The following is a 12,636-nucleotide window of genomic DNA, read 5'->3' as shown; positions in this document are numbered from 1 at the left end:
CTGAAACTTTGACTTTCATGGGCCCCTTCTTCCATTGAAACAAACTAGCCGAAATACAACTAAAAATTATATTTTACCACTAACATTGATATAAAGATGTATAATCCATGGTGGATCTATTACTAGGTATTTATTATTATATTTATCTTTTCCTTCTGATTTTAAAAGCATTTAAAATTTTAATGTTTTCACGGACACTTGATCCTATACTTACTGTGCCTAATGGATAAGTCTGCCCTAAAGAGGTGAAAATACAAGGGAATGATATCACAGGTAAAATATTGTTGGAGTGCCACTTGAGAGGGGCTTCAATATGGCTGACTAGAAGACATCTGGCACTTACCTCCTCTACAAAGAAATAAAATAGCAATTAGATAATGTCACTTTAATACAGCATCTAAGAGAAAACACTGGAATTCAACAGAAAAGTGAGGAAATACCTGAGGCACAGAAGCAGAGGGAAGTGAGGCACCAGGTTGGCCAAGATTGGCTGGGAGCCTGGAAAGCCTCCCCAGTATGGGAAAAAAGAAAGTGACAGATCCTCAGCAATCCATATGTTTACCATGAACTCTTGTAACCCTAGCCACAGGAGAACTCCTTGATCTTCATAGGCCCTGAGACGAACATAGGAAGCTGCCTAGAGACTACGTGATGGCCGTACTCTACAGAGGGAGCCTATGCTGGATCCCAAACACCCACTGTGGTAAGTGCCAGATGCCTTCTAGTGAGCCATATTGAAGATCCTCCCAGGTGGCACTCCAATAATATTTTATCCATGAGATTATTCCCTTGCTACACTAAGCAGATGCAGCACGGTGCCATTTTGAGAGTCCAACACCCACCATACTGCATCCTTCCCTGGGACACAAAAGCCCTTGCATTGCTATATTCCTGGAGCCCCACTAACATCCTCTCACATTCACCTGGAGGGCTGCATTAGCACAATGCTGGTGGCACCCTGTGGAGTAGTAGGGTCTCCAGAATTCTAGCACAAACTGAGTCTTACACCTTGGAGAGGCTGCCCCCAGGACAAAAGGGACCAAAGTGCACACTCCCTAGAGCCTGAGAACCACTTGGGGGTTGCATAAACAGGAACCCTCAGCCTCAGCAGCAGGATTGCCACACACAAGCCTGAAAAACAGGCTGTGCGAGTGCCCACAGCACCCACTGCTGAGGTGGCTATAGGCCAAAGAAGCAGGGCCACTGTTCACTTGAATGCCCCCTGAGGACTGGCTTTTCCCATGGCTGCCATTGCTGTTGCCATAGCCACTGGCCCCAGGGGCTGAAGTTTACACTCTCCAGAACCTGAGAACTGCCTGCCTATGACTGCAGCCAAGACATCTCCACATCTCCCCACTGGCAGTAGAGCTGCAGCACACTTGCTCATGCCCCTCTTTTCAGGCTTTCCCTACCTCAACTGCTGCAACTGTTGCAGGCACCCAAGCACTCCACCAGGGGGTCTAGGGATCACTCTACACTGATCACCACAGCCAGCACCTGAGCACACCAACCAGAGGGCCTGAGGACAGGCCCACCCAGCTGGACACTACCTCCTAAGTGACTAAGCACAACATCCAGGAGTCTGGGAATTGCCTCACCCCGTACTTCACTGCTAACATCTATACACTCCTCCTGAGGGCCTGAGGATGAACCCACATAGCCTGCCACTACCACCAAAGCAAGCACCTACCAGAATATGCCATAATAGAGCCCAAAAACTGACCTGCCAAGCCCATTGCAGCTACCATTAACACTAACATGTGATGCTTCAAAGAGTTGTCCCACCACCTCTACTGCAGCTATGCACACCATCCAGGGAACTAAAGACCTGCCCACCTGCTGAGTCCAACCATGCCCCTGCCAGGACCTAAGCAAGCCAAGAATCAACCCATTTGGAGTCACTGACACCCAAGGTCTCAAAAACAGGAGAGATTGACCCATGCTTCCACCACTGGGGCCTGAGGACTGGCCAGCAAAACCTCACCACAGCTTCCACGAACAACCACAGCCTACAACACAAAGGAAATCACAGACACAACTGGCACTGTTTACAGTCCAACAAATCATACAGAGAATAAACCACGGCACACATCACAAATCAAAGCTAAAGTGTTCCACCCAACCAAAACTATAGATACATCTTCATGAAAAAATCTTCCACAAAAAAAACTAATCCAAAAAAATGGGAGAGGCGACTGTTATACTAGATGTCCAGGCATCAATGTAAGGACACAGACACACATACACACAGACATACACACAAAAAAATAAGAAAATATGACACCTCCAATAATTTTGCAGCAATAGATTTCAATGAAACAGAAATTTATGAGATGCCAGCTTCTTTATTAAAGAAGCTCAGTGAGATGCAATAGAGCACAGATAAACAATACAAAGACACCAGAAAAATAATTTAGGATATGAGTGAGAAATTCAGCAGAGAGAGATATATACAAAAGAACCAAGCAGAAATCCTGGAACTGAAGGATTCAATGAATGAAGTAAAAATATTATCAGGGACTTCAACAATAGACTAGAAGAAGCAGAAGAAGGACTCTTAGAACTTGAAGACAGGTCTTTTGAAATAAACCAGTCACACAAAAATAAAGAAAAAAATAATTAACAAATCCTATGTGACATATAAGACACCATAAAGTGATGGAAAATATAAATTTTGGATGTTCCAATAGGTGAAGACATGAAAGGCATAGAAAATCTATTTAATGAACTGATCACTGAAAACTTCCCAAGTCTAGGAGGATATTCAGACATCCAGATACAGGCAGTTCAGTGGTCCCTAAGTAGAAACAGCCCAGAACATTCTTCTTCACTGCATATTAGAATCAAGTTGTCAAAAGCAAAAGACAAAGAGATTATTCTAAAAAACAGCAAGAGAAAAGCATCTCATCACATACAAGGAAAACACCATCAGACTAACAGCAGATTTCTCAGCAGAAACCTTACAGGATAATACATTCAAAATGTTAAAAAGAAAGAACTGTCAGTCAAGAATACTATGCCCAGCAAAGTTATCTTTTATAAATGAAGTAGAAATAGTCTTCTGAGACAAATAAAAACTGAGGATATTTATCACCACTAAATCAGCCCTACAAAAAAACCATTAGGAAAATCCTACACCTGGAAGTAATAGGATGGTATCCACTATCATTAAAACACACGAAAGTATAAGACTCACTGGTAGAGTTAACACACAAGTAAGGAAGAGAAAGAACTTAAATGTTAACACTACATAAAATCAACAAACAACAACAGAGAAAGAAAGGGAAAAGAATATACAAAACAACCAGAAAATAATTAACAAAATGACAGGAATAAGCCCTCATATGTCAACAATAACCTTAAATGTAAATGAATTAAATGTTTCACTTAAAAGAGATAGACTGGTTGAATGGATTTAAAAATATGACTCCACTATATGCTGCCTACAAGAAACTCACTTCAACTGTGAAGGTCCATAGACTGAAAGTAAAGGGATGGAAAAGATACTCCACGCGAACAGAAATCAAAAAAGTGAGTGGAAGTAGCTGTACTTAGATCAGATAAAACAGATTCCAAATCAAAAATAGTAAAAAAAGACAAAAATGGTCATTATGTGATGATAAAGAAATAAATTCAGCAAGAGAATATAATAATTTTAAATACATAAGCACCCAACACAGGAGCACCAAGATATATGCAGCAAATATTACTAGATCTAAATGGAGAGATAGACTGCAATACAGTAACAGTTGAGGACATCAACACCCCATCCTCAACATTAGAGCATCTAGACCAAAAATCAATAAAGAAACATTAGATTTAAATCGCACTTTAGACTGACTGGAACTATGAACATATACATAACATTTTATCCAGTAACTGCAGAATGCTTGTTCTGCTCAACCTCACATGAAACATTCTCCAGGAAAGACCATATGTTAGATAATAAAACAAGCCTCAACCAATTTTTTAAAAATTGACACTATATCAAGTATTTTCTCAGATCACAATGGAATAAAACTATAAATCAATAACAAGATTAATTTTCAAAACTGTACAAATAACATGCTCCTGAAGGACAAGCAGGTCAATGAAGAAATTAAGAAAAAAATCAAAAAAATTCTTAAAACAAATGAAAATGGAAAAATGGCATACTAAAACCTATGGGATACTGCTAAAACAGTCCTAAGAATAAAGTTTGCAGAAATAAATGCCTATATCAAAAAAGTAAAGATTTCAAATAAACAACTTAGTGATGCAACTTAAGGAACTAGAAAGGTAAGAACAAACCACAAAAATTAGTAGAAGAAAAGAAATAATAAGGATCAGAGCAGAATGAAACATAGAGACTAAAAACATACAAAGGATCAATGAAACAAAAAGTTGGTTTTTTGAAAAGATAAACAAAATCAATAAACCGGTAGGTAGACTATGCAGGAAAAAAGCAGAGAACGCCAAAATAAAATCAAAAATGAAAAAGTAGATATAACTGATTCCACAAAAATACAAAAAATTATCAGAGAGTATTATTGACAACTATATGCTAACAAATTGAAAAGCCTAGAGGAAATTGATAAATTTGTAGACATGTACAGTTTACCAAAATTGAATTAGAAAGAAACAGAAAATCTGGACAGACCAATAATGAGTAACAAGATTGAATAATAATGAAAATACTTTCAAACAAAAAGCCCAGGACTGATTATTTTATTGCCCAATTCTACCAAACGTATAAAGAAAAACTGGTACTAATTCTCCTCAAATTATTTACAGAAATTGAAAACTATAGACCAATATCTCTGATAAATATGGATGCAAAAGTTCTCAACAAAATCTAGCAAACTGAATTCAACAAGACATCCAAAAGTTAATACGCCATGATCAGATGGGATTTATACCAGATTGCAAGGATGGTTCAACATATGCAAATCAGTAAACATGATACATCACATCAACAGAATTACGACTGAAAGCCATATGATCTCCTCAATAGATGCAGAATAAACATTTGATAAAAACTAAAAATGTTTCATGATAAACCCTATTACAACCAGAGCAATCAGGCAAGAGAAAAAAATAAAAGGCATACAAATTAGAAAGAGGAAGTCAAATTATCCCTCTTTGTAGACAACATGATCATATATTTAGAAAATCCTAAGCACTCCAGCAAAAAACTTTTAGTACTGATAAGCAAATTTAGTAATGTTGCAGGATACAAAATCAAAATACACAAGTTGGTATTGTTTCTGTACACCATTAATGAACTAGCTAAAAGAAATCAAGAAGACAATCCCATTTACAACAGCTACAAAAAAAAAAAAAAAAAAAATTCCTAGGATTAAATTTAACCATGGAGGTGAAAGACCTCTATAAAGAAACCTAAAAAGTACTGACAGAAATTGAAAAGTAAACAAAAAGACATCCCATGCTCATGGATAAGAAGAACTAACACTGTTACAATGGCCACATGACCCAAGGCAATCTACAGATCTAACACAACCCCATCAAACTACTAATGACATTTTCACAGAAATAGAAAAAAATCTTAAAATATATATAGAGCCAAAAAGGAGTTCAAAAAACCAAAGCAATCTTGAGGGAAAAAGTAGAAGCATCATACTACCTGATTTCAAAATATTTCTGAAAGTGACATTTTGGGTATTAACAAGTATCACAAGGGTATTAACCAAAACAGCATGATCTTGGTATAAAAATAGACATATGGATCAATGAAATGGAATATAAAACCCAGAAATAAATCCACGTATTCACAGCCAACTGATTTTCAACAAAGTTCTTAAGAACATACATTGGGAAAGGGATACCCTCTTCAATTAGCGGTGCTGGAAAAACTGGACATTCATATGCAGAATAATGAGACTACTATCTCTCATCTCATAAGAAATTCAACTCAAAATGGATTGAAGACATAAATGTAAGACCCAAAACTATAAAACTACTAGAAGAAAACCTAGAGTAAACATTACAGAACATTGGTTTAGGCACACATTTTATGATTAAGACCTCAAAAGCACAGAATACAAAAACAAAAATTGATAAATGGGTCTATATTAAACTAAAAAGCTTCTGCACAGCAAAGGAAACAATCAACAGAGTGAAGAGACAATCTTTTGAAAGAAGAAAATATTTGCAAACTATTCATTCAAGAAGGGATTAATATCTGGAATATACAAAATACTCAACTCAATAGCAAAAATAACTAATAATCCCACAAAAGTAGGATATAAATACACATTTCTCAAAAGAGGACATAAAAATGGCCAAAAGATCCATGAAACAATGCTCAATTCACTAATCATCCAGGAAATGTAAGTGAAAACCACAATGAGATATCATTTTACTCTGGTCACAATGGCTATTATTAAAAAGACAAAAAAAAAAAAAACAGATGCTGGTGAGTATATAGATAAAACACAACTCCTTATTAAGTTTTTATTTCAATAGCTTTTGGGATACAAGTGGGTTTTTGTTAGATGACAAATTGTATAGTAGTGAATTCTGAGATTTTAGTGCACTCATCACCTGAGTAGTGTACATTGAACCTAATGTGTAGTTTGGTGGTTGTTGTTGTTGTTGTTTTGTTGTTGTTTTATCCCTAGTCTGCCTCCCACATTCCCAATTTGGAGTCTCTAAAGTTTATTATATCACTCTGTATGCCTTTGCTCACTCATAGCTTAGCTCCCACTTATAAGTGAGAACACATAGTGTTTGGGTTTCCACTCCTGTGTTACTTCACTTAGAGTAATGGCCTCCAGCTCCATCCAAGTTACTGCAAAAGACATTATTTCATTCCTTTTAATGGCTGAGTAATATTCCATGCTGTCCATACACCACATTTTCTTTATCCACTCATTAGTCGATGGGCACTTATGTTGGTTTCACATCTTTGCAATTGTGAATTGTGCTGCTATAAACATACATGTGCAAGTATCTTTTTCATATAATGACATTTTTTTTATTTGGGTAGATACCCAGCAGTGAGATTGCTGGATTGAATGGTAGATCTACATTTAGCTCTTTAAGGAATCTCCATACTGTAGAAAATGTAACTCTTATACACTGTTGGTGCGAATGTAAATTAGTATAGCCATTCTGGAAAACAGTGTAGACATTTCTCAGATACACTAACAATAGAAATACCAGAAAATCCAGTAATCCTTCTACCAAAGAAAATGTAGTACATATACACAGTAGAATACTCTTTGGCCATAAAAGAAAAGATGAAATCTTGTCATTTGCAGCAACATAGATGAAACTGGAGGTCATTATGTTAAGTGAAATAAGTTAGGCATAAAAAGACAAATATTGCATGTTCTCACTCATATGTGGGAACTAGAAGAGTTGCCGTCATGGAGGTAGATGTTAGAACGATAGTTATCCAATATTGGGAAGGGTGTCTTTGGAGATTTGGGAGTGGGAGCATGAAGAAAGACTGGTTAATGGGTACAAACATACAGTTAAATAGAAGAAATAAGTTCCAATGTTTGATAGCAGAGTGGGATGACTATAATTTTAAAAATATATATTTCAAAACTGCTAGAAGAGAGGACTTGAAATGATCCAAACACATAGGAATGATAAATAGTCAAGATGATTACTCTAAATACCCTGACTTGATCATTACAGATTCGATGCATGTAGCAAAATACATCTATACCATAAAAAAGTAAAATTTTATATATCAATAAATTTGTTTTATGTTATTAGAGCTAAGCCTTAAAGAATGAGCTTAATTTGAACAGACATGAACAAAGTTCCTATAATTTCAACTCAGATTATTTGTTTTTTAATATTCATTTTATTATACAAGTAAATCATGTTTATTACAGGGAATGTGAATAATACAGAAATATTGAGATAAAAATAATGTTTTTTTCAATTTAATCAACCCGAATGAACTCAACATGAACACATTTCCAGCGGGTGTTCAGTTTTTGTTTTGGTTTGTTTTGGTTTTTGCATCATATGCATTAGTAAGATATGTACTCACACAATTTTGCCTCCGTGCCCTGGAGATATTTTTATTTCTTTCCTTTTTATTTCCTGGCATCTATTACTGATAACAAGAGTCTGCCTTTTGTCTGACAGTGACTTTTTAAAATAATCTGTCTCTTCTGCCCGATAACTTTTAGAACTTTCTCATGATACATGAATGTTGTAGTTTCATTACTGTGTGTCTAGGGTGAAATTTCAAATTCTGCCATTCTTCAACTTCTCTTTCTTAGCCCTCAACTCTTTTTCTGTCTCTGCTGTATTCTGGATGATTTCCTCTGATAATCTTTCCATTTTACTTATTCACTTCTTAATCCTGTGTAGTCTACTGATTAAAGTGTCCTTAAAGTTTCCTCTATACCCATACCAATATGTTTCTTTTCTGAAACTAGCTCTTTTTCCCCAAGTTTTTCTATCCTCTTTCATTATGTCCAATTTTATGGATTCTATCCTTTCTTAAACTTTGAATGTTTTCAACACACTTATATTAAAGTACTTTTTCAGCTGATTTTGTTACTTCTACTTTCTTAGGCATGAATGCTTTATTTGTTGCACCTGCTAACTTGCCTTTCACAGTGGTGTTTTTCAGTGTTTTGTGATATTTTCTCCTCAGCTTATCTTCAATTGGAATTTTCTTCAGTGAGCCCTGGGTTATGGAGCCCTCCTTGGGGGGATGTTTCCTAAAGGCTTTCAGCTGAGGTCATGTGCATTCATTGGTTCTAGACTTTCTCACTTAGTCCTCAGCTCAGGTTTCCTTTGCCACAGGGCAGTTCTGCTCGGGGCATGATCTCGCTGACAAATCTGATCCCACCCTAGAAAAGAGTAGGCAGCAAATTTTCTGCCAGGACTGCACAGTCCACGATTCTGACCAATATATTTGCATGTATTTAAATTTTCCATCCTGCCTTTTATCCCTTAATGTTTACAACATGAGTATTTAAATAATGGTCCTTTTACCTGGATCCTCTGGAACTTTAGGACATAAAAATAGGATCCGCTAAAGTTGTTTGAAAATCTTGTGTTTTTGCATTTTTCCTGAGGCAAGAGTCCAGAGCTTTCATCACATTCACAAAGAGATCTAAGACCGAAGAAAGCTTGAAAATAACTATTTTAAACAGCCTTGAATATCTTCAAAATTCATTTTAGCCCCTGGTATTATATCAAGAGCTACAGATCTAAGTTTTGAAAAATTCCTTCCACGTCTTTTCTAGTGTAGGTCAGAGCTGAGAGAAAAATGTTCCAGCTGGTGTGGGTGGTACCAGCACATGCTTCTCTGAGAAGATTTCTTTATTGGAATTCATGCAAATATATTTTGGGTTTGAGGGAGGTGGGAGAGAGAAGAATGTCTAGACAGTCAGCCCAAGCAGTGTGGATGCCTTAACCAAGCAATAGTCAACCAGAACCCTCCCCTTCTCTATACCCTTCATCCTATACCCCTAACCTCACGAAACCTGAAAGCACAAAAATATTATCAAATAAATGGAATATATATATATTATATATATGTGTGTGTGTATATATATATATCAGCACATAAAATAACATCACAAAAAATAATTTCAAGACAAAAAGTATGACTAGAGAGAAAGGAAGTCACTGTCTAATAATAAAAGACCCAATTTGCCAAGTAGAAATAACAATTTCAAACTTTGATGGGTGCTGACAAGTTGATGGGTGCAGCACACCAACATGATACCAGTATACACATGTAACAAACCTGCACGTTATGCACATGTACCCTAGAACTTAAAGTATAATAATAATAATAATAAACAATTTCAAACTTAATGAACGAAAAAAAATTACCTTACCAAAAAAAAAAACTTGACAGCACTACACTACAAGAACAATCTGGCAAATCCATCATCATAAAAAGAGGTTTTGACAATTGAACACTGATAAGTGGCATCTATAATTGTGCCTTCACAAATAGTATCTGACCACAGTACTGATCACAAATGGAGGTTCAGTGAAGGGAATTTTCCCAGAGTCACACACAGCCAGTAGGTGGCCAAACTTTGATTCAAATCCAGGCTCACCTGACTCCAAAGTCAAAGCACTTTCCAGTAGAGCTTGCTAGCAAGAACTAGAAAAGGGATTGCAAAAGAGATATTATACTTTAATATACATAATTCACTAGGTTGACTATTTTTCCTCTCCTCAGCAGCAGTTAGTTGCTATTTTTCCCCACCTGTTAATTACTCGGGTTTGTGTGGGGGCGGATTTGGCTTCCCGCGGCAGCCCAGGCAGGTTGTCACACTGTCAAGGATTCCTCCATTAACAAGCTGTCAGTGCGCTGCCAACAGCCGCCATTTGGTTTGTTCAGGGAGAGGGAGCTCTGGTGTGGAGACTTGGCTCTATCATTTAGAGGAATTAAAAAAAATAAGGCAAGAGGCAGATGTCTTCCAGTCTGTTCTTCCACAACAGATTCAGGGATATGGCGTGGGTTTGCACTGCGAGGAGGAGAGAATAAGGCTTTTAAAATAAGTGTCAAGAAATAAAAAGCTGAGCATAAAGGAATGAAGGGCGAGAATGATGCACTTGAAAATGCAGTCTTTCCTTTCCTCCAGACTTCCCATGGGACAAGTTTCTAAATAACACTAAAAGTGGACTTTTCAAACTCAAACTTTAAAAATGGTTCAAAAGCCACGGTTTCGATTTTTAAAGCAAAAGGTGCCATTTGCCTGCAACCTTTTCAAAGTCACCCTAATGAAATATTGGGAAAATTTTCCAGTCCACGGAGGCACTTTCTGAAGCCTGTGTCCTTTCTGTTAATTAGCACAATTAACCTCTAAGCTGGCAAACCCCCCTGGCTCGCCACTAATAGACCCATAGAAATGTCAGATTTTCAAAGGGCTTCAAATAAGTGAATGGCAAAGTCCAGCTTTTGAGCAACTACATTTAGAGCTGGGGGTCTCTAAGAAAATCTTTTTTCTGCACCTGCAGACTGTACTCCTGACTTCTTACCTACAACTTCCAGCACTTGTGCTCACTGAAATGCACTGGAATTCTCTCCAACCAATGAGATTTCACAACCAGCTCAGCAGAAAGCTTGTTTCCAAAAATTCTATCAAAGCTGCCTTTGTTGTAAAAGTGAGATTTCAGCACTTAGATTTCAGGAAATTAAGAAATACATCCACCTTTCCATTTCTATCCCCTTTTCAGTGCACTGCGAGAAATAACATTATTGTTCAGGCCCAATGAGTCAGTCAAAACTTAACATTAATTTGTGGTGAGGACTTCAGTTGGTTTAAGAAAAAAGGAAAGGCGATTATCCTGGCCTACACCATCACTGAAGATATTAAAAAAAAGGTCTCTCAACAGCAGAGTGGGATGTATGTTTGCAGGTTATACAGACATCATGAGCAATGGGAAAGAGGGAAAAGACTTGAAGATCTCCAAGCATCAGCAGTGATCCAGCAGGATTCATTCCAAACATCAAAGAGATTCCCCTCAAAAAGAACTTGAAAGGCAAACAAACAATTCAAGTTTTCCCCACATCTCAACTCTAGCTGTGTCCTATCTCACCACTCCCCCACCCCCACCACCCCAATACCCAGGTTGTCTCCTTGGAAACTTCTCTGAATGTTCTCCTATGAGACTTTCAGTTCCAAGCAAAACAGAAAACAAAGTGTTAGGCTTCAATCATGCAGTAACCAAAGGTGGTTCTCCTTTAGTAGTGAGTGCTAAGAATCTTAGAAGCAACACTTTCAAAAATGTTATTCCAGTGTCTTCTAATCTCAGCCATGTTATAGAACAGAGATTGGAAAACTAAAGCCTATGGGGTCATATCTAGTCTGTTACCTAGTTGTGTAAATAAAGTTTAATGGAAACATAGTCATATTCATTTGTTTACATACTGTTTATGGCTGCTTTTGTGCTAATAGTTATAACAAAACTAATAGTTATAACAGCAAAACTAATAGTTATAACAAAGATTGTAGGGCCTACAAGCCTGAAATATGTACTACCCTTTACAGGAAAAACCTCTGGGTTCAAAACACCTGCAAATTCTGGATAAAATGTTCAAAATAAATTTTTAAGGAACCTGTGGGATGGCAAGAAAATTAGTCAAAAATGATCCCCCACAAAGAAGTCACAAAAGTGAGTGAGCACTTAAGCTAGTGAATGACCTTGAAGATATAGGATCGTCATACAAAGGAATCTACAATCAGTGACACCCACAAAACCTGGAACCCTAAAAAGTGGCAACCTCACCAGGCAAACAAGCAAAGAACCTATCTCAAAAAGAGTGACAGTAAGGAACTTTGCCTCATTTAGTCTTGTTTCTGAGTAAAGGGGAAGGAAATCTCCCCTGAGAATTTATAACCACTACCCAACCCTCAGGCAAAATTGGAGCTAAAATTCACACTGTCAATGTGGCATAAAAACATAACTTAAACTAATAGACATTGGTAGTATCCCCATGGCTCAGCAAGAGCTAATGCAAATCCTCTTTGGAGGAATGCACCTTACATACAAGCCTTAAGAACTTTCAACTTACAATGTTCAATAATTAGGAATATGAGCTCACAATCAGAATTACTTAACACATGAGAAAAATAAGCCACTTGGGGTCAGTAAACAACAAAATCAATTCTACCAATAGCAGCAATAATAATA

Source organism: Chlorocebus sabaeus, chromosome 15 (genome assembly GCF_047675955.1).
Source record: "Chlorocebus sabaeus isolate Y175 chromosome 15, mChlSab1.0.hap1, whole genome shotgun sequence".
Taxonomy (NCBI): Eukaryota; Metazoa; Chordata; class Mammalia; order Primates; family Cercopithecidae; genus Chlorocebus; species Chlorocebus sabaeus.
Note: the sequence above shows the minus strand (reverse complement) of the source record.